At 41.8% G+C, this 22,351-nt stretch overlaps 1 protein-coding gene across 7 annotated transcripts in view; it reads right to left on the bottom strand.

The window, feature by feature from the left end:
- Positions 1 to 22,351, bottom strand: part of cdk14 (cyclin dependent kinase 14) — a 726,725-nt gene that overhangs the window by 573,082 nt on the left and 131,292 nt on the right. Inside the window, exon 1 of one of the 7 annotated variants that reach the window (XM_078538472.1) lies at positions 10,047 to 10,193. The exons of the other annotated variants lie outside the window; for them this stretch is intronic. The gene's annotated coding sequence lies outside the window, so the exon portion shown is untranslated. Of the gene's footprint in view, positions 1 to 10,046; positions 10,194 to 22,351 lie in introns of those variants that run through there. 7 annotated transcript variants of the gene reach the window in all.

Here is a 22,351-nt window from a genome sequence, read left to right as displayed (position 1 = left end):
GTCCTGAAAGCAGATTTTAGGGAGTTAGGAAGGGAATTTTAAAAAAGGACCTCAAGAGCAGCAATCTCAGGGTTACTCCCAATGCCACATGCTAGCAAGTATAAGAATAGGAAGATTGAGCAGTTCAACAAGTGGTTGGAGAAATGGAGTAGGAAGGAGGGCTTTGGATTTCTGAGGCATTGGGACCAGTTCTGGGGCAGGTGGGACCTGTACAAGGATGAAAGGTTACACATTAACAGCACTGGGACTAATGCCCTCACGGGGAGGTTTGCTAGTGCTGTTAGGGAGGGTTTAAACTAGATTGGCAGGGGGATGGGAACCTGAGGGGAAACTCAGAGTGGAGAGGAGAAATTGGCAGTGGGAAGTAGAGAAGGAGTAATATCAAGGTCAGAGTAATATCAAAGTAGATATATTACTTGGAGACAAAAAAACAGAAAATGCTGAAAAACTCAGGTCTAACAGCATCTGTGGAGAAAAAAAAGTAGAGTTAACGTTTCCTGTCCATATGACTCTTCTTCAGAGCTTTTGCTTTTAGAATACTTGGAGAGTTTGATGGAATTAGAGTAGACAGTAGTAAGTCATTAGATGGGGTCGGAGTATGGGGCAAAGTAAAAAGGCCTAAATCAGGTTTGATGTGCATGTATTGAATGCACGCAGTGTGGTTAATAAGATTGCTGAGCTACAGGCACAGGTTGATAAATGGAATTATAATATTATTTCTGTAACAGTGACCTGGCTCAAAGAAGGGCTGGACTGGTCATTAAATATTCCTAGGTACAAGGTGTTTTGGAGAGACAAAAGGAAGAAGGGGGTGGGGGGAGTGGCAGTATTGATTAAAGATGAAACTACAGTACTGGAGAGAGAGCATGTTCCAAAGGGGTCAAGGACAGAATCTCTCTGGCTAGAGGCAAGGAATGCAAAAGGTGCGATAACATTGATTGGAGTAGCATATAAGACCACCAGCTTGTGGAAGGGATGTAGAGAAACAAACCTGAAAAGAAATTACAGAGAGATGCAAGAATTATAGAGTAATGCAAATGGGGGACTTATTATTCAAATACAGACTGGGATAGGAATAGTGCAAAGGACCATGAGGGGTGAGATTTCCTGGAATGTGTTCAAGATAATTTTTTGCATCAGAATGTCTGGTCCAACAAGAAGGAAGGCACTGCTGGACCTGGTTATGGAGAATGAGTTGGCCCAAGTGGATCAAATATCAGTGGGAGAGCCTCCAGCGGACAGTGACCATTGTATCGTAAGGTTTAGGTTAATCATGGAAAAGGACAGAACAGGGTGGTAAAAGATTAGGGCCAATTAGGGATAAAAGCAAGGGGACTTGCACGTCAAGTCAGGAGAAATAATGGAGGTATTAAACAAGTACTTGACATCTGTCTTTACAAAGGAAGATGCTACCCAGGCCAAGGTGAGGGGGGAGGTAACTGGTACACTAGAATTTACAATTGAGGAGGAAGGGTTTTAGAAAGGCTATCTTTACTTAAAATAGATAAGATGCCAGGACCAGATGAGATGCATCTAAGGGTACTGAGGAAAGAGTGGAAATTGCAGAGGCACTAATAATCTTTCAGTCTTCCTTAGACAGAGGAGTGGTGCCAGGGGACTTCAGAATTGCGAATGTTACGCCCTTGTTCAAAAAAAGGGTGCAAGGATAAAGCCAACAATTACAGACCAGTCAGTCTGACTTGAGTGGTAGGCAAACTTCTGGAAATGATAGTTCAGGACAAAATCAATAGTCACTTAGACTAATGCAGGATAATTAAGGAAAGCTAGCATGGACTCATTAAGGGAAAATCATGGTTAACTAACTTGGAGTTTTTTTGAGGAGGTAACAGAGAAGGCTGATAAGGACAACATTGTTGATGTGGTGGATATGGATTTTCAAAAGGCATATGACACATTGCCACACAAGAGACTTGAGAGCAAAAATCTACCTCATAGAATAAAAGGGAAAGTAGGCACTTAGGAAGAAACTGTCCGAGTGACAGGTAATGAAGTGTAGCAGTTAGTGGATGTTTTTCAGATTGGTGGAAGGTTTGTAGTGGAGTTCCCCAGGGGTCAGCGTTGGGACCCTTGCTCTTCCTGATAGATATTAATGACTTGGACTGTGGGGTTCAGGACATTATTTCAAAAATTGCAGATGATACGAAGATTAGAAACATTGTCAATTGTTGGGAGGATAGTCTTGACGGTCAAAAGAACATAGATATGTTGTTAGATTGAGCAGACAAGTGGCAGATAAAGTTGAATGCAGAGAAGTGAGAGATGATTCATCTTAGCAAGAAGGATATGGAGAGACAGTATGAAATAAAGGGAGAAACTCTAAAGAAGGGGCAGGAATAGAGGGACCTCAGTGTATAAGCCATTGAAGATGGCAGAACATGTTGAGAGCACAGTTAATAAAGCATATAGTAGCTTAGGCTTTATTAATAGGGGCATTGATTACAAAAGTAAGGAGGTCATGTTGAACTTGTATAAGACACTAGTTAGGCCTCATCTATAGTACTACTTCCAGTTCAGGGTGCCATACTTGAAGGATGTGATGGCATTGGAGAGAGTACAGAGGAGATTCACAAGAATGATTCCAGGCATGAAGGACTGTATGTATGAGGTTAGATTGGAGAAGTTGGGACTGCTTTCCTCAGAGAAAAGGCGGCTGAGAGGAGACTGGATAGAGGTATTCAAGATCCTGAGGTGTATGGACAAGGTAGTGAGAAACTGTGCCCCCTCAAGGGAGAATCAAAAACTAGAGGGCACAGATTCAAAATAATTGGCAAAAGGAGCAAATGTGATACGATGAAAAAAATTTTCACCCAGAGGACGGTTGGAGTCTGGAACCGACTTCCCGAGGGTGGTGGAGGCAGGTTCGAGCAAGGTATTGAAAAAGGGAATTGGATTGCTATCTGAAAAGGAATGTGCAAGGTTACGGGAATAAGGTAGGGGAGTGGGACTAGGTAGAATGCTCTTTCAGCGAGCCAGTGCAGACTCGATGGGCCGAATGGCCTCCTTTTGTACTGTAAAGATTCTGTGAATTCCTGATTATTCATCAGTTCAGCCAATGACAGTGATTGGAGGTAGGAAGGACATGTAATTAGATGGGATGGCAGTATACCGGATCCCCACCACCTTCCTGCCTCCACTAGAATTAAGTTCTGGGTGGGAAGGTCCATGGTCAACCTTCCTGCTCGCCACCTATTGAGGCCTGTAAGTGGCTAATTAATGATCACATAAAGGCCTCATCCTGCCACCGCTGGTATTAACCCAGCTACAGGCAGGCCCATCACCATACGAAATGTACAGCAGCCAAGACCATATGGCCACCCTGCTACCTCTGAGGCGGGTGGGGGTTCCCTCAATCAAAGGCATTATCAGTGCCTGCTTGAGGGTCTTGACATCAGGAAGGACGAGCACACATTACTTACATGTGGTCTGGGACATTCTATGATCCTGGGACTCCGGTGCCTGCCCTTCCAGCAGCAGCCATATGCTCCCGTGCCACTGCTGAGCACAAAAGCTGCCATCCTCCAATTACCTGCAGTTCTGGGTAGGCAAGACTTCCGGTCCCAGGGTTTCGCTTCTAGAAAAGGCCTGCCAGTTACCTCGCCACTGCCTGATTGACTTGCGATTCGGTGGGCCTTCCCAAAAGGGGGCAGCTCAGGTCTCACTGACTCTCCAGCTGGCAGGCAAGACCCCCAACAAGATTCTGCCTTTTTTTTTTAAAAAGACCTATTAATCAAATATGCTCTTAGAATCTGGCATCAGAAATTTGATTTAGAACAGGTGAATTCATGTTTTAGCTGTAATTTCCGGAATTAATGTTGGAACAGCTTCAAGCTTTGGGGTTTGAAAGGTTCAAAACAGTTTGACACAGCACATGCAATTTAAGCTTTGTTTTCAATTTGATATACCACAAATATTTACAGACAAGGCTTATTGTAAAATTTCCCAACAATTCCCCTCTTAAGAGATCTACGTTACACAGTAGTGGGTGGAGGTGAACAGGTCACTTAACTTGAATACGTTGCATCCCGCTCCCCAAAAAATCTTAAGCAAATAGAAACAGTATTCATCATTTTGCACTTGAAAAGAAATCAATTTATCAAATAATTCAAATTAGGTAACTTCAAATTTGAAGGAGTTGATTATATAACCTGTTTGACAATGTAGCTCAAAGCACTATTTATTTCCTATTCATTTTATATACCCATTCCGATTTAACCATAAAAAGTTATTTTGCAAAAATCCGGTCATTGTGGGATTCTGGCATGGTGATTCATTTATACCATTTGTTAATATTTTTCTTCCTTTAGTCCACCAACCAGCTCCTGAACCAACCAGAACCAAACTGTTAGGTGATTTTAGCAAAAAAAAAGGAGCAGGGCACAGAGATCTATCATTCAACACCCTAGAGGGGGGAGTTAACTTCATGATAGCATGTGCCTTTGCCAAAGTCCATCAAATGATGACCTAAATTAAGCAGCTGGTGATGAGCTAACACATTATCTGGTAAAAGTTAAAAAAAAGTAGATGCCTGCTAGCTGGTTGATGAGAAACCCGATACTTGGCATGCAAGGTGCTAGAAGGGATTATGTAAAATGTACCAGTTCATCCCGAGCACTCAATTTTGTCAATTTGTATGCTCTCCTAGACCGCCATCCTTCAAACCACAACATTGCTACACATCATCCCAACATTTGGAGATGTGCAGCTTCACTAATAATTGCTTCCCTCTATGCAATCTGGCACTGTATCCTAGATTAATCCCTCAGCCAGATGCATCTGTGGGATTCTAGGATACTGTCTGTAAATGATCATCCAGCTAGACTGGGATTGCTCCCATTTGGCTTCAAGAAAGCCAATGCCTTAATGGGCAGAGTGCTCAACTGGATAAGCTGAAAGTCTACATTGGTCTTAAGTGTCAGTGGTATTATAAATAGTTCATGCTGCATAGTACTAATTTAGGAGGTGATATTTAGCTCTGGGAGAATTCAAGTTAACTGTAGAAAATGGGATAAATGCAAATGGAACAGCTTGAAGGCAATTACACTTAAAGGGTTTGGGCCATAGTGATTTAAGGGGCAAATGGCTAGAAAGATCAGATCATAATGAGCACTGTGCCACAGGGATGAGTGCTGGGGCCTCAAATTTTTACAATTTATATAAATGACTCGGATGAAGGGACCGAAGGAATGTGTCATCAGCAAATTTAGCAACCAAAGATAAGTAGAAAAGTAAATTGTGAAGAGAATGTAAGGAGGCTACAAAGTGACATTGATAGGTTAAGTAAGTGGGCAAAAATCTGGCAAATGGAGTATCATGTGGCCAAATGTGAAATCGTTCATTTTGGCAGGAAGAATAAAAAAGATTATCTAAATGGTGAGAGATTGCAGAGCTCTGAGATTCAGAGGGATCCGGGTATCCTCATGTATGAATCACAAAAGGTTGGTATGCAGCTACAACAGGTAATTAGCAAAGCTAATAGAATGCTATAATTTATCGTGAGGGGAATTGATTACAAAAGTAGGAGATTATGCTTCAGTTGTAGAGTGTATTGGTGAGTCCACATCTGGAGTATTGTATACAGTACTGGTCATCTTATTTAAAGAAAGATGTAAATACGCTAACAGTTCAGAGAGGTTTTACTAGTCTAATACCAGGAATGGGCGGGTTGTTTTATGAGTAAAGGCTGAACAGGTTAGGCTTGTATCCAATGGAATTTGGAAGAGTAAGAAGTGACTTAACTGAAACCTTCAAGGTCCTGAGGAGTCTTGATAGGGTGGATGTGGAGAGGATGTTTCCTCTTGTGGGAGAATCTAGAACTAGAACTAGGAGTCACTGTTTAAAAATAAGGGATCGCTCATTTAAGAGAGATAAGGAGGAATTTTCCGAGGGTTGCAAGCCTTTGGAATTCTTCCTCAAAAGGTGGTGGAAGCAGAGCCTGTGAATATTTAAGGCGGAGCTAGATAGATTCTTGATTAACAAAGGGATGAAAAGTTATCGGGGTAGACATTACATTCAGATCAGTCATGATCTAATTGAATGGCAGAGCAGGCTTGAGGGGCCGAGTGTTCCTAATTCGTATGTTCGTATAAAACAGCAGGTGGGCTTAATTAGCTGGAGAGTTGGAGGTGAGGTGTCTACACAGTTTGCAAAGAAATGCAGCCTAGACAGTTGCTTTGTTTTGGGAGTTAAAGCCACAATTAATTTAAAAGCAGCGAACCCTAGAAGGCTGTGTCGACATGGAGATGGGTGGAGCTCAGGAAAGTTCTAGAGTTTCAATTTATCTGGGTGTTTTCTGGGGTAGTGTGTTCTGCAGCAGGGGAAAAGGCCATATCAAAAAGGTGGAGCTGTTAGCAGGCTCCAGGCAGCAAACGTGTTGCTGTTGCTGGCCCTGTGTAGTTGGAGTTCATGAGAAGTCCCAGGGGCCGTTTGATATCTCTGCATTTTAGGGCTCAGGAAAAGTCTTGAGGGGCTGAGGAGGTGGCAGAAGGTGACTAGCTCTGTGCTCGAAAGGGTTAGGGCTCAGAATAAGCCCTAGGAGCCATTTATAGCTTGGTGTAGCTAGGGAGATTGGAGTTCAGTGATATCCAGGGGCAGTACCAGCCCAGTGAAGCTAGCCAGCTATTAAAGAGCTGAAATTGCATCAGTAAGTGGAGGCTGGATTGCAGACTCAGAAATCCAGGGGAATGGGGCCTTGGGAGCTGAGATTGAAACCATGGGGGGCATGCAATCACTGAGGCAGTCCAAGTTGGAATGGCTTTAGAGAATTCAGAGGCTTGATCTTCAAAAATGAAAGTTTGGAATCCCCCGTGAGTTTCAACAAGATTCATTGACTGAGTGTTTACTGATGCCCAGGTGGGTTGCTGAGAAATCTGTGGGATGTGTCTTGGTCACATTTGCTATTTATTGTACAGTATGGCATGTTCGACCACAGTTTGCCTGTTAATTCACAAGTATCTCATATTAACCCTGAATGTTAGAGCACAGGATAGTTATTATAAACTGTTTCAACTTATTGACTCTCTGCAGTAAAGTATGTTTTTGTTTGTTCAAAACCCATGGAATCTTGTGGCTTTATTCTCTTAGCCAGTGCCTTGAATCTCAAACTTTGCACACAGTTTAAACAAAAAGGTTATTGGTTCCAAACCGGATCTTACCAAAACATAGGTCTGGTCTCAGACTAACAGTAATAACTCTGAGATAGAACTCTCACTGAAGGAGGAAATAAGTCACAAGCATATAGCAAAGATCCCACAGCACAATTTTAAGAAAAGCAATGCAATTCTCCTGATATTCTGACCAAAGTTTCCTTCTCATCCAACACTATCAAAAGTACATTATCTGGTCATTATCACATTGCTTTTTGGGATCTCCCTCTGCACATATTTCCCTATATTACAACATTGATGCAGCTTCAAAATTACTTAAATTAACAGTGATGTGCTTTCATGATGGAATGCCCTCCACTTGCCTGGATGAGTGCAGCTCCAACAACACTCAAGAAGCTTGACACCATCCAAGACAAAGCAGTCCACTAGATTGGCACCCCATCCCCATACATTCACTCAATCCACCACTGAGGCACAGTGGTAGCAGTGTGTACTATCTACCTACAAGATGCACTGCACGAACTCACGAAGACTCCTTAGACAGCAGCTTCCAAATCCACGTCCACTACAGTCTAGAAGGACAGGGGCAGAAGACACCACCACCTGGAAATTCTGCTCCAAATCACTCACCATCCTGACTTGGAAACATATTGCCATTCCTTCACCTGTCACTGGTATCCTGGTACTCCCTCCTTAACAGCACATGGACTGCAGCGGTTCAGGAAGGTAGCTCACCACCACCTTCTCAAGCACAATTAGGGATGGGCAATAAATGCTGGCCCAGCCAGTGATACTCACATCCCATGAACAAAGAAAAAAAGACATCCTGTGGATGCAAAAGTGCTATGCAAATCCTTTTTCTTTAACTGGTTAATTTCCAGCAGTACACCTGCATAAGCTTAGAGATCTCCAAGATTTGATTGTGGAAATTCTAACTACATGGATTCCTCTGAATAAAAGCAAAATACTGCAGATGCTGGAAATCTGTAACAGAAGCAGAAAATGCTGGGAAAACTCAGGAGGTCTAACAGCATCTGTGGAGAGAGAAACAGAGTTAACGTTTCAAGTCTGTGTGGCTCTTAAGAAGGGTCGTACAGACTCGAAACGTTAACTGTTTCTCTCTCCACAGATGCTGTTAGACCTGAGTTTTTCCAGCATTTTCTGCTTTTGTTTGGGTTCCTCAGAAGTTTGGTTTGGAAACTCAGATTGGTTTCTCTGCATATTTTCAATGTGACGTCAATGATCCAATGATTGAAAGCTAGGGAGAAGACGATAAAAATCAACGCTCGCTCAGCTGGGAGCAATGTTATCTACTCAGCTTCAATTATTTCTTTCATGAAACTAGTGAAGTTTTAAATGTATGAGAAAAAAATGAGAACATGAGGAAAAAAAGCAGCTCTTCAATTGTCAGGTTAGATTGTTTGCTGTACTATCCCTTCTACTGTACAATATATGTAAACAACATACTCTGCACTTCAATAAACTGAAAATTTGTAATATAAACCAAACAAATTATTTTTGGGATCTTTCCTACTTGATTTTAAGACACAACATACCATTTTAGGAAAGGATTCTTTTCAATGAATATCACTTCATCACATAACCCATATTTTTTTTGAAACTAATAATCACTGTCCCCAATATGATTAAGCAGAAGACACAGCTCAAACCATTGCGATTAAGATTCATAGGTTACTACATTTACATGTTTTAACACTTCTTGGCAACTAATAAACAACTTTGTTTTAATTCAATGTATATCTCTCAATGACCTTGAAAGGAAAACACTTCACCTGAAAGGGAAAAAAAGAACTTGCTCAAACTATAGATTCTACATAACTTCATGCAAGAAAACCTCAATAAACTATTAAGACCAAATAGAAATACATTCACCACCTCAAGAAACAACAGAAAGAATGAGTTCTTAAGTGCAGTATGAATGACGCCCTATCCTATAAATACCTTGGCATTTACTGTCCTCGTACATTTTCATTTAATCTCATTTTTGTAACTCAATACTTTAATCATTTCCTTTATACTTCCCTAAACATGAAGCCAGGGAAGTCATTCATTGCCAGCACCATGCCTGCAGTTCTACTGCTATTTACGCATCCACCAAAAGTGCGCTATTCCATTTTAAATCTTAAATAGTTGATGCTACATTAAGAATACTGAAGAGCAATTCCATCACCACTTCACATTGTATCAAAACCACACATACATATATCTTTTTAATTGTACAGAAATGCTGCAATGTTACCTCAACTTGCTGAGCAATCACATTGGAGTCAGCCATAATACTAGGCAACAGCTGCTGCCTCTGTTTAATTCTGCTTCAACAGTAGCAACACTGTCTAGTGACAGCTTCTGCCATTTGATTCCTCGATTCAAATTGTATTCAAATCAAATGTTAAAAACTAAATGTGCACTGCACAAATCAAAAACATATATGCAATGTGTACACTTAATACAGAAATCTACTTCACCCTCAATAGCATTCAGCCATGTTCAAGGCTTGTACAATATATATTGTATGGGAAAGCGGCCCATGAATTACTTACCTACCTTGACCCAGAGTAGGTTAAGCCAACCATGCTCTGACAATGCAGGACAGTATATAAACATATTTTGAGAGAGAAAATAAACAGACCGAGGTGAAACAATCTTGCAAAACAAATACTACAGTATTTCAATGTCAGCCATCTAAAACAACGTATCAGTATCATCTGCAGCCCCATGCTGGAAAGCATGAATTTAGAATCTTATATCAAACAGAATATCAACAACCATTTCTAGGGCCAGGGACACCAACTGCATCAACATCGCTGCATTCCTAGGTGTTGCACTTGTGATCTGCTTTAGGAATGCTGATTCAAGCTGTTCACAGTAATGCTTCACCCTGCAAACAGTCATCAGTCTTACCTTTAAGTCCTAGATACTTTACAGGATCCTTTCACTTCTACTTCAATATCTGGAAATTCTCCTGAAACCTGGACAGGCCAATCAGGTTCAATAAATGAACTCAAAATATCTTCCTGCACAAGCAAGCTAAAATGGTACGATTGTACTACTTTTGGAAGGGGGAATACAACGGAGGAAACTAAATTTTTCCTTTAAAGTCAGTTCAGTCACATATAGTTTCATTCACAAACCAGCAAGCATTATGAGCAAAAAATATATTGCAAAGAAAATACTTCCCTTTTAAAAATATATAACCTCATACAAACAATATTCTGAATAAACAGACCCCACGGTGGGATGAGCTGGTCTGTATAGTTACAAGGAAACTGAGATAGTCTGGCTCTGCAGCATGACTGCAGTCAGAAGTAACCATGCGGATTTCGTCTTGACAGTTATTGTACAGTGCTCGTTTAACAAAATTCAATTAGAGATCAATTTGCAGCAGTGTCACAGTTAATAAAAATGGGGCAAGAATGTGGGAAACATGTATTACAGAATAAAGCACAAGAGACCCCTCACAGTGAAATATGCAAGTGCTCCCTAGAAAACTACAGGCAAAGCGGTCATTCGAATGGCATGGGGTCAGAAACACTGCTTAGATTCTTATTAGTTTAAAAAAAAGACTCCCAGCATTGGCTGCTGCAGCTACAGATAACATTGGTCTGCAGTGTAGATCTGCAGAAAGCTATTTTATTGGAACCTACAATGCATGCACTGAAGTCATCAACATGTGGATGTGTAAGTCGGACATTTCATTCACAGAAAAAAACCTGTTGAAAGTCAAGGCCACAGCCTACTGGGAGCTGGGAGGTAAAAGTTTGGTTCAAAGAAAAAGACTTGCATTTATATAGCATCTTCCACGACCACCAGACATCTCAAAGCACTTTCTAGCCAAGGAAGTATTTTGAAGTGTAGTCACTGCTGGAAATGCAGCAGCCAATATGCGCACAAAAAACCCTCACAAACAGCAATGTGACAAATGAGCAGACAATCCATTTTTGTTATGTTGACTGAGGGATAAATATTGGCTAAGTCACTGGTGATAATTTCCCTGTTTTTCTTTGAAACAGTACCATGGGATTTTTAACATTCGCCCAAGCAGGCAGATGGGGCCTTGCTTTAACATTTCATCTGAAAAATTCATCCGACAGTACAGCCCTCCATCAGTACTATATTAGACTATCAACCTTGGTTGTTGTGCTCAAACCCTGGCTCAGAAGCAATAACATCTATTAACCTAGCCTGAAAAAACTTCTGAAAACTACTGTCTTCAAACTATTGCCAAGACCTAGATAAAACCTGTGTTTCTACTCATCTCCCTAGATCAGCTAGTGACTGCTGAAAAACAGTGGGAGCCTATCCCTTGTTAGAAATGTCCCATTTAAAAGTTTGTCTCTTGACGGGTTGTATAAACAGTACGCAATCCATTAAGGTGAAAATTATCACTGAAACCTGCTTAAAGTTGCTTCGAGAAGTGTTTATTTTCCTTTCGCTGTCATCAGCGAACAGAAAACCACACTTCAACAATTCACGATAAACATCTCAACAAATGAGCATCGAGTGCATAGCTGACATTCCAGCGGTTGTTTGTAATGTGCAGTGTGTGTGTGAATAAAGCAATACCAGAGACTAATCTACACAGTAAGCTTGTTCACAATTGTGAACCTGTTCCTGGCCCAAGCACACACAAACTAACTCTTTAACACTTCAAGTGTTTGATCCCCTCCTTTGTGGAGTTCAATTGTACCACACCCACTTATTGCAACTTGTACTCGTGTAGTAATTTTAAAACTAAAGTTGAAAACCCTGAAAAGCCTTTCAAAAATTGCTGCAAGAAAATCAAGTGGTACATGCAAGGCAAAGAAACAGACTGGAGAGAACGATTCATAAGTTTCATTTAGAATAATAGTTTGGCATTTTGACCTGCAAAAGGTGACGTCAGAAATATTTGGCAAGTTTTAGACATTTTCAAAATGTGCAGAATGGGCTATGTACAAAGCACACCAGAGGGACAAACCTTTGGGTGGTGTGGGGGTTGGAGAAAAAGGGGAGTGCAGCCAGATTGATAGCTTGTTTTGTCAAAACATTTAGCATTGATTTGCAGGTTCTCTTCAAATGGTCCAAGATGCCACCAGTTCATAACATGGTTAAACGGAAAACTCGTCTGTCCTCCACAACCTTTGGAGAAAAAGTCTACCGGAACTCTTTGGGTGCAAGTTAAGAATTCCTCACCAGAAAATACTTCCTGCACCAAAGGCCAAAGGCCATTCACAAAACAAGCTTGCTCATTGAGGCAGCAGCAGTAGGGAGGCTGAGCTAAGTGCAGTCAAGCATTGCAGTAGAGAAGGTCGAGGAAAGACTGCTCAAGTTTCACTTTTTCGGCCTAAATTTGAAACATCTAGGAATTTATCTTATTGACTTGTATGCAATTGCTAAATTAAACTTCAGATGTGGAAATAGGGACATGTGTTCAAACAAGTAGTAAAACGTAGATTTAAGACTAATACATGGAAATTTTGATCAGCATGTGAGATATACCATCAAAAGATACTATAGGCAAAAACCATAAAATCATTTACAGAACAACTGGACACTTGAATAAGCAGGTGGGGGGGCCGGGGTGCATGAAGGGAGTGTAAAGGTTAGGATCTCTGGGTGATTAAATTAAAGTGGGCTGAATGACTTTCCTCAAATCATTATCTAGTACTGTAATCCCACTGGTTGTCCTAATCACTTTCTACACTTACAAACTAACTTTTAATGGCTAATATTGACATATAATAACGCTAGTCTACAGGCAGCAATGAAGTCAAAACTAGGTAAGGAGCTTGGCATCTTAGGTTAGATAGCAGCTATGAGAATAATAATCAACTAACCTGCATTGCAAGCCTAACTGTAGAACATTCAGCTGGATGTTGAAAGTGACTCAGACTCAGCTGAGGCCTTTTTAATATGTTCAACTAGTTAATTAAAAACTCAATTTTGTGCTTTCATTACAAATACTCTTCATTCCAAGAGAAATGGCTCCAGGAAAAAGTAGGTAAAACTACTTTTTCCCTTTCAGAAAGTCACTCGTCTGTGGAATTCTCTTCCCCAGAGAGCAGTGAAGACTGGCTCATTCAAAGGGGAGTCAGATAGATTTGAGTCAAGGATTATGGGGGGCAGCAGACAGGAAAGTGGAGTTGAGGCCACAATCAGATGAGCCGTGATCTTATCGAATGATGGAGCAGGTTCGAGGGGCCGAATAGCTTACTCCTATTCCTAGCTCGTGTACAACTTAGGCTGAAAACTGGTACAGCAACATTTGAATTTTGCAGAACATGAAAAGCCCAATAGGTCAGCCGCATTTTGATGGGCTCAACTCTGCCACACCCAGCAAATACAAATTTCCTGAATCAATTAAATATTAGTTGCTGCACTAAATTTCTGTGATAGCTTGTTCAACAGGGCCTTGTATACAAGAGTCGTAAGGTCTAGAAGGCTGGAAACAGGTGAAGCCCGTGGAGAATATAAAGAAAGTAGGAAGAAGCTTAAGCAAGGAGTCAGGAGGGCTAAAAGGGGTCATGAAAAGTCACTGGCAACCAGGATTAAGGAAAATCCCAAGGCCTTTTATACATATGTAAAAAGCAAGAGGGTAGCCAGGGAAAGGGTAGGCCCACTCAGGGACAGAGGTGGGAATCTGTGTGTGGAGCCAGAAGAAATGGGAGAGACACTAAATGAGTACTTCTCATCAGTATTCACCAAAGAGAAGGACTTAGCGGTCGATTTGTCTAGGGAAGAGTGTGTAGATAGCCTGTATCATGTTGAGATCAAAAAAGAGGTGTTAGGCGGCTTGAAGAATATTAAGGTGGATAAATCCCCAGGGCCAGATGGGATCTACCTCAGAGTACTGAGGGAGACAAGGGAGGAGATTGCTGGGGCCTTGACAGAAATCTTTCTATCCTCACTGGCTACGGGTGAAGTCCCAGAGGACTGGAGAATAGCCAATGTTGTTCTATTGTTTAAGAAGGGTAGCAGTGATAATCCAGGAAATTACAGGCCGGTGGGCCTTACGTCAGTGGTAGGGAAATTATTGGAGAAGATTCTTCATGACAGAATTTACTACCATTTGGAAGCAAATGGGCGTATAAGTGAGAGGCAGCATGGTTTTGTGAAGGGGTGGTCGTGTCTCACTAACTTGATCGAGTTTTTCGAGGAAGTGACAAAGATGATCGACGATGGAAGGGCAGTGGATGTTATCTACATGGATTTCAGTAAGGCCTTTGACATGGCAGACTGGTACAGAAGGAAAAGTCACACGGGATCAGAGGTGAGCTGGCAAGATGGATACAGAATTGACTTGGTCATAGAAGACAGAGGGTAGCAGTGGTGGGGTGCTTAGGGAGAGCTGTGACTAGTGGTGTTCCGCAGGGATCAGTGTTGAGGCCTTTGCTGTTTGTAGTATACGTAAATGATTTGGAGGAAAATGGAACTGGGCTAATTAGTAAGTTTGCAGATGACACTATGGTTGGAGGAGTTGCAGATAGTGAAGAGGATTGTCAAAGGATACAACGGGATATAGATTGGTTGGAGACTTGGGCAGAGAAATGGCAGATGGAGTTTAATCTGGACAAATGTGAGGTAATGCATTTTGGAAGGTCTAATACAGGTAGGAATTATACAGTAAATGGCAGAACCCTTAAGTGCATCGATGGACAGAGGGATCTGGGTGTACAGGTCCACAGGTCACTGAAAGTGGCAATGCAGGTGGATAAGGTGGTCAGGAAGACATATGGCATGCTTGCCTTCGTCGGCAGGAGTATTGAGTATAAAAGCTGAGAAGTCATGCTGCAGCTGTGTGGGGCCTTGGTTGGGCCACACTTGGAGTATTGCGTGCAGTTCTGGTCGCCACATTGCCGGAGGGATGTGGAGGCATTGGGGAGGGTGCGGGGGAGGTTTACCAGGATGTTGCCTGGTCTGGAGGTTATTGGCTGTGAGGAGAGGTTGGAGGGACTCGGATTGTTCTCGCTGGACCGACGGAGATTGGGGGGCGACTTGATGGAGGTTTGCGGGATTGTGAGTGGCATGGACAGAATGGACGGTCAGAGGCTTTTTCCCAGGGTGGAAGGGTCAGTTACTGGGGGACTTGGATTTAAGGTGAGAGGAGAAAACTTTGGAAGAGATGTGCGGGGCAAGTTTTTTTATGCAGAGGGTGGTGAGTGTCTGGAATTCGCTGCCAGAGGAGGTGGTGGAAGCAGGTACGATAGAGGCAGCTTGACAAATACATGAATAGGATGGGAATAAAGGGATACGGACCCCGGAAGTGCAAAATGTTTTAGTTTGGCAGGCAATATGATCGGTGCAGGCTTGGAGGGCCGAAGGGCCTGTTCCTGTGCTGTACTTTTCTTTGTTCTTTGCTCATGTGGTTTCCATTCTTAATCCCAAACTTCCTTATTCCTCAGAGGAAGAGTCATACAGACTCAAAACGTTAACTCTTGTTTCTCTCTCCATAGATGCTGTCAGAACTGAGTTTTTCCAGCATTTTCTGTTTTTATTCCTCATTTTTAAGCATGTCAATTTGCCCATGAACTATTTACTGTTTATCGAACACACTGCCTCCATCAAGCTTTGTCAGATCTTTTCAATTTAAGAATTCAATTAGGAGCCAGCTAACTGGATGTATATCCCATATAGTGATCAACATAACTCAAGTCTGTGTTTGAAATAGAAGTGAACTTTTAGCTGCCAGTTTCTGTTGGTAGATGGCAAAGGAATTTTTTTTTCAGTCAATTGTAAATCAAAATTGCAGTGTTGATTAAGCACTTTATTGTAATTAATTTTATGGTGATCAAGGATCTGCCAGTTTGCCAAGATTTAGCTTATGTCACAAGACTCATGAAGGCTACACTAGTGGACTGATTAAAAGGTTTTATTATAAAATGTAGCAAACAATAACTTGCACTTACCACAAATTATGGATGTACATTTTTCAACAACACTTCAAAAGTGCTTCATTGACTGTAAAGCACTTTGAGATGTCCTGAGGTTGTGAAAGGCGCTACATAAATGTATGTTTTTTTTTACATGCAGTATGAATTAAGTTACTGCTTCCTTTGGAAGGTATTACAAAATTAGCCAAGAACCTTAGTTACTTTTTTAAAAACTGTTCATGGGGTGTTAGCATCACTAGTTAAGCCAGCATTTATTGCCCACCCCAATTACTTTTGAGAAGGTGGTGGTGAGCCACCTGCTTGTACCACTACAGTCTACCTACTGTAGTTATATCCAATGCTGTAAGGAAGGATTGCAGTTTTTTGACCCAGCGACAGTGCAGGAACAGCAATATAGTTCCAAGTCAGGATGGTGTGAGACTTAGAGGGAATCTTGCAGGTGATAGATAATAAAGGTTGTGGATTTTGAAGGGGCTGTCACAGAGCCATGGTGAATTGCTACAGTGCATCTTGTAGATGGTACACACTGCTGCCACTGTATAAGTGTGGTGGAGGGAGAGAATGTTTAAGGTGGTGGAATGGGGTACCAATCAAGGGGGCTGCTTTGTCTTGCATGGTGTTGAGTTACATATGAATTAGGAGTAGGCCACTCAGCCCTTCGAGCCTGCTCCGCCATTCAATAAGATCATGGCTGATCTGATTTTAACCTCATTTTCCTGCCTACCCCCGGTAACCTTTCACCCCCCCCTTACTTATTAAGAATCTATTTCTGCCTTAAAGATATTCAAGGGCTCTAAGTCAACCACCTTTTGAGGAAGAAACCAAAGTCTCTCAAACCTCAGAAAAAGCTTTTCCTCATTTCCGTCCTAAATGGGCAATCCTTATTTTGAAAGTGACCACTAGTTCTAGATTCTCCCAAAAAGAGCAAACATTCTTTCTACATTCAACCTGTCAAGTCCCCTCAGGATCTTATATGTTTCAATCAAGCCGCCTCTTACTCTTCCCAAATCCAGCGGATACAAACCTAGCCTGCCCAGCTTTTCCTCATAAGACAACCTGCCCATCCCAAGTATTAATCCAGTAAACTTGCTCTGAACTGCTTTGAATAAGGAGACCAATAATATACACAGTACTCCATATGTGGACTCACCAATGCCCTGTACGGCCAAAGCATAGCCTCCCTACTCTTGTATTCAATTCCACTTGCAACAAACAATAACATTCCAGAAGCTTTACTAATTACTCGCTGCAACAGCATACTAACCTTTTGTGATTCATGCACTAGGACACCCAGATCCCTCTGCATCTCAGAGCTCTGCAAACTCTCACCATTTAGATAATATGCCTTTTTTTTATTCATCCTATCAAAATGGTCAACCTCACATTTTCCCAAATTATGCTCCATTTGCCAGATCTTTGCCCACTCACTTCATCTATCTATATTCTTTTGTAGCCTCCTTATATAGTCTTCAAAACTTGCTTCCCTACCTTTTTGTCATCAGAGAATTTAGAACCATACCATTGATCCCTTCAATAAAATAATTTATATAAATTGTAAAGAGTTGAGGTCCCAGCATTGATCCCTGTGGCACACCACTTGTCACATCCTACCAACCAGAAAATGAACCACTTATGCCTACTGTTTCCTGTTAGCTAACCAATCTTCTATGCCAATATGCTACCCCCCCACGATGAGCTTTTATTTTCTGCAATAACCTTTGACGAGGCACTTTATCAAATGCCTTCTGAAAATCTAAATACAGTACATCCACCTTCCCCATTATGTACATCACCTGTTATTTCTTCAAAGAACTCCAATAAATTGGTTAAACATGATTTCCTTCTCATAAAACCATGTTTACTCTGCCTGATTACCTTGAATTTATCTAAGTGCCCTGCTATAACATCTTTAATAATAGCTTCTAACGTTTTCCCTATGACAAATGTTAAGCTTACTAGCCTATAGTTTCCTGCTTTCTGCCTCCTTCCCTTTTTGAATAAAGGAGTTATATTTGCTGTTTTCCAATTTAATGGCACCTTCCCCAAATCTAGTGAATTTTGGAAAATTAAAACCAACACATCAACTATCTCAATAGCCTTTCAAGACCCTGGGATGAAATCCATCAAGACCCAGGGACTTAGCAAATTGGTGGAACTGAGAGTTGACAAGTACCACTTGCCTGATGATTGCAATTTTCAAGTTCCCCCCTCACTTCCAATTCCTGTTTTACAGCTATTTTTGGGATGTTACTTGTATCCTCTATAGTGAAGACCAATGCAAAAAACCTGTTCAATTCATCCGCCATCTCCTTACTTTCCATTAGTAACTCCCCAGGCTCGCTTTCTTTAGGACCAATGCTTATTTTGTTAACTGTTTTCTTTTTTAAAATATCTGTAGAGCTCTTACTGTCTTTATATTTCTAGCTAGCTTTCTCTCGTACTCTAATTTTTCCCTCATTCTTTCATTCTTTGCTGCTTTTTATATTCTATCCAATCTTCTGACCTGCCATCCATCTTTGTACATTAAGTACAGAGTTTGATACTATCTTTAATTTTTTAGTTAACCATAGGCGGTGGAAACTCCCCTTTGAGTTTCTCTCTCACTAGAAAGTATCCATTGAGTATTCTGAAATATCCCCTTAAATGTCTGTCATTGCATTTCTATTGACTTATCCCTTAACCTAAATTGCCAGTTCACTTTTGTCAGCTCTGCTTTCATGACTCATAATTGCCCTTATTTAAGTTTAAAATACTCGTCTTGGACCCACTTTTCTCTCCCTTGAACCAAATGTAAAATTCAATCATATTATGATTACTGCTACCTAGGGGTGCCTTCACCTTGAAGTCATTAATTGGAGGTGTCAGCTGTGGCTCAGTTCATAGCACCCGCGCCTTTGAATCAGAGGGTTGTGGGTTCATGTCCCACTCCTGGAAAACCAAGAACTGTGATTGTACTCGAAAGAGTTGCAATCTGTGACTGTTGATAACTCGAAAGAGTTTGAAGTCATTAATTAACCCTGTCTTGTTGCACACTACCAGGCCTAGTGTAGCTTCCTCCCTGGTTGGTTCCAGAATGTACTAATCTAAGAAATTATTGTATGAAGTTGTCATCTATGCTACCTTTGCCCAGCTGATTGTCCCAGTCCATATGTAGATTAAAATTCCCCATGATAAATCGTTATACCTTTCTGACAAGCTCCCACTATTTCTTCTTTGATATCCCTTCCTACCATGCGATTACTGTTAGAGGGCCTATACACCACTTCCACAAGTGACTTCTTGCCTTTATCATTCCTCATCACTACCCAAACTGCTACTATATCCTAGTTTCCTGAATTTAGCACAACAGAGGGGGATGAGTGATGTCACCTTTAATTAAAAGAGTCACCCCTCCACCTTTTCCCAACTTCCTATCCTTCCTAAAAGTCACATACCCTTCAATATTCAGGTCCCAATCTATGCCATCCTGTAGCCATGTCTCTGCAATGGCTATCAGGTCATACTTATTTATCTCTATTTATCTTTATTTGCACTTTTTTGTTTCGAATGCCAAGTGCATTCAGACTAAAGCCTTAAGTTTTGTCCCTTTTTTGTAACCTCTAGCCTTATCTGTTGATTTACTCTTGTACTCGATCCCTTCCTGTCAGGATCTGTTCATCATTTCCTACATTGATACCTTCCTCTCTTACCTTGTCTCTTTCTCTATATCTTCCCACATTTGATCTCTTGCCCCCATTATTCAGTTTAAAACTCTTTCTACTTCCCTCATTATGTGATTTGCAAGAACACTCATCCCAGCATAGTTCACATATAGACTGTTCCAACGGTACAGCTGCTACTTTCCCCAGTACTGGTGCCAGTACCCCATGAACCGGAACCCACTTTTCCCACACCAGTCATTGAGCCACGCATTCATCTCTCTAATCTTATTTACCTTATGCCAATTTGCATGTGGCTCCAGAAATTATTACTTTTGAGGTTCTGCTTCTTAATTTGGTATCTAGCTCCTCATACAGACCATGCAGAACCTCCTTCCTTGTCCTTGGGACATACTGAGACCACAATGACTGGATCCCTCCCCCCTTCAAGTTCCTCTCCAGCTCTGAGAAGACATCCCAAACCCTGGCACCAGGCAGGCAACACAGCCCCCTGGACTCTCGCTCTTTGCTGCAGAGAACAGTGTCAATCCCCCTCACTATACTATCCCCTACTACCACTACATTCCTTTTTGCTCCCCCTGCTTGAACGGTTTCCTGTACCATGGTGCCATGGCCAGCCTGCTCATCCACTTTACATCCACACAGGCTGTAAACACCTCAAACCTGCTCGGCAATTGCAAAATCTGAGGTTCCTCCGCTACTGTCTGCTCGGTCCCTTTACCTGCCTCACTTATGGTCACATCCTCCTGATCCTCACCGCTGACGAAAACATACGACCCTATTCTAAGAGGTGTGACTGACTTCTGTAACAAAGCGTCCAGGTGTTCCTTCCCACTCACTTATTTTGCGCAGTGTCCACAGTTCAACTTTCAGATCGACAATCCTGATCCAGAATGTCTCTAGCTTTCAATTACACTTACACTTTCTGCAGACATCTTCATCATGGTTTGCCTTGGCATCCAAAGCCACCCTATTCCACAGCTGCAATGTAACGCTTGTCCTGCCATTGTTACCTATGTTATTTAGTTAACTTTAATTAAATTACTCTTAATTAACTTAGAATATTCCTATATATACACACCACGCCTCATTCCCCCGTGCACAAAATTCCCACGTGAACCTAACTTACTACTCTATCGCCATCTCACTCACCTCAACCTCACCTGATTGAGTTGAGTATTTTTAGAGCCACACTCATTCAGGCAAGCAGAGAGTACTCCATCACGCTCCTGGCTTATGCCTTGTAAATGGTGAAAAAGCTTTAAGTAGTCAGAGGTGAGTTACTCGCCACAACCTCTGGCATCCATTTGTAGTCACAGTATTTATATGGCTGGTCCATTTGTGTTTCTAGTCAATGGCAATCCCCAGAATGTTGAAGGTGGGCGAATCAGCAATGTTAGTGCCATTGAATGTCAAGGGGAAAGTTAGATTCTCTTTTGTTGGATATGGTTAGAACTTGTATGGCATGAATATTACTTGCCACTTGTAAATGCTTTTGAATACTTACCAATCATCAGTGAACATCCCTAATTCTGAATTTAGGTAAGAGAGAAGGTCATTGATGAAGCAGCTGAAGGTGGTGGGCCTAGGACACTACCCTGAAGAACATTTTTCTTTACTCTTTCATGTGATGCGGGTGTTGCTGACAAAGCTGGCGTTTGATGCCCATCCCTAATTACCCTTGAACAAAGTGGCTTGCTAGGCCAATTCAGAGAGCAGTTAATCTGCCATTCTTACCTGGTCACATGTAGGCCAAACCAGGTAAGGATGGCAGATTTCCTTCCTTAAAAAGGACATGAATGAATGAGATGGGTTTTTTACGACAATGATTGTTTCATGGCCACCATTACTGAGGCTAACATTATATCCCAGATTTATTAACTGAATTCAAATTCCACCAGCTGCCATGATGGAATTTGAACACATGTCCCCTGAGCATTAGCTGGGTCTCTGGGTCACAAGCCTAACGACATTACCACTATACCACCATCTCCTAGTAATATCTTGGAATGGAGATGATTGACATCCAACAACCACAACCACCTTCCTTTGTACTAGGTATGACTCCAACCAGTGGAGAGCTCTACCCTCAATTCCCATCGATTTCAATTTCGTTAGGGTTTCTTGAAGCCACACACTGTCAAATGCTGCCTTGCTGTCAAGGTCAGTCACTCTTACCTCACCTCTGGAGCTCGCATGTTTTGCTCATATTTAGACCAAGGCTGTAATAAAGTCAGGAGCCAAGATGCCCTGACAGAAGCCAAACTGAGCAGTGAGTAGGTTATTGCTGACTAAGCACTACATGATAGTGAAATCAAACAACTTCCATCACTTTGCTGATGATCAAGAGCAGACTGATGGGGCGGTTAATTGCCAGATTGAATTTGTCTGTGTGTGTACAGGGCATACCTGGGCAATTTTCAACATTGCCAGGTAGATGCCAATGTTGTAGCTGTACTGGAACAACTTGACTAAGAGCACAGCTAGTTCTGGAGCACAGGTCTTCAGTACTACAGCCAGGATGTAGTCAGGGCCCAATGCCTTTGCTGTATTTGGCTCCTTCAGCCATTTCTTGGGGCAGAATTTTCAGGTCAGTGGGCGGGCACGATTGGCAGGCCAGGGATCAGCTGGGAAACGGGCCGCCATTCTCAATCAGCCTACAACCGCGATTTCAGGC

This window comes from Cetorhinus maximus, chromosome 3 (assembly GCF_964194155.1).
Source record: "Cetorhinus maximus chromosome 3, sCetMax3.hap1.1, whole genome shotgun sequence".
NCBI lineage: Eukaryota > Metazoa > Chordata > Chondrichthyes > Lamniformes > Cetorhinidae > Cetorhinus > Cetorhinus maximus.
This window is presented reverse-complemented; position numbering and strand designations above follow the sequence as displayed.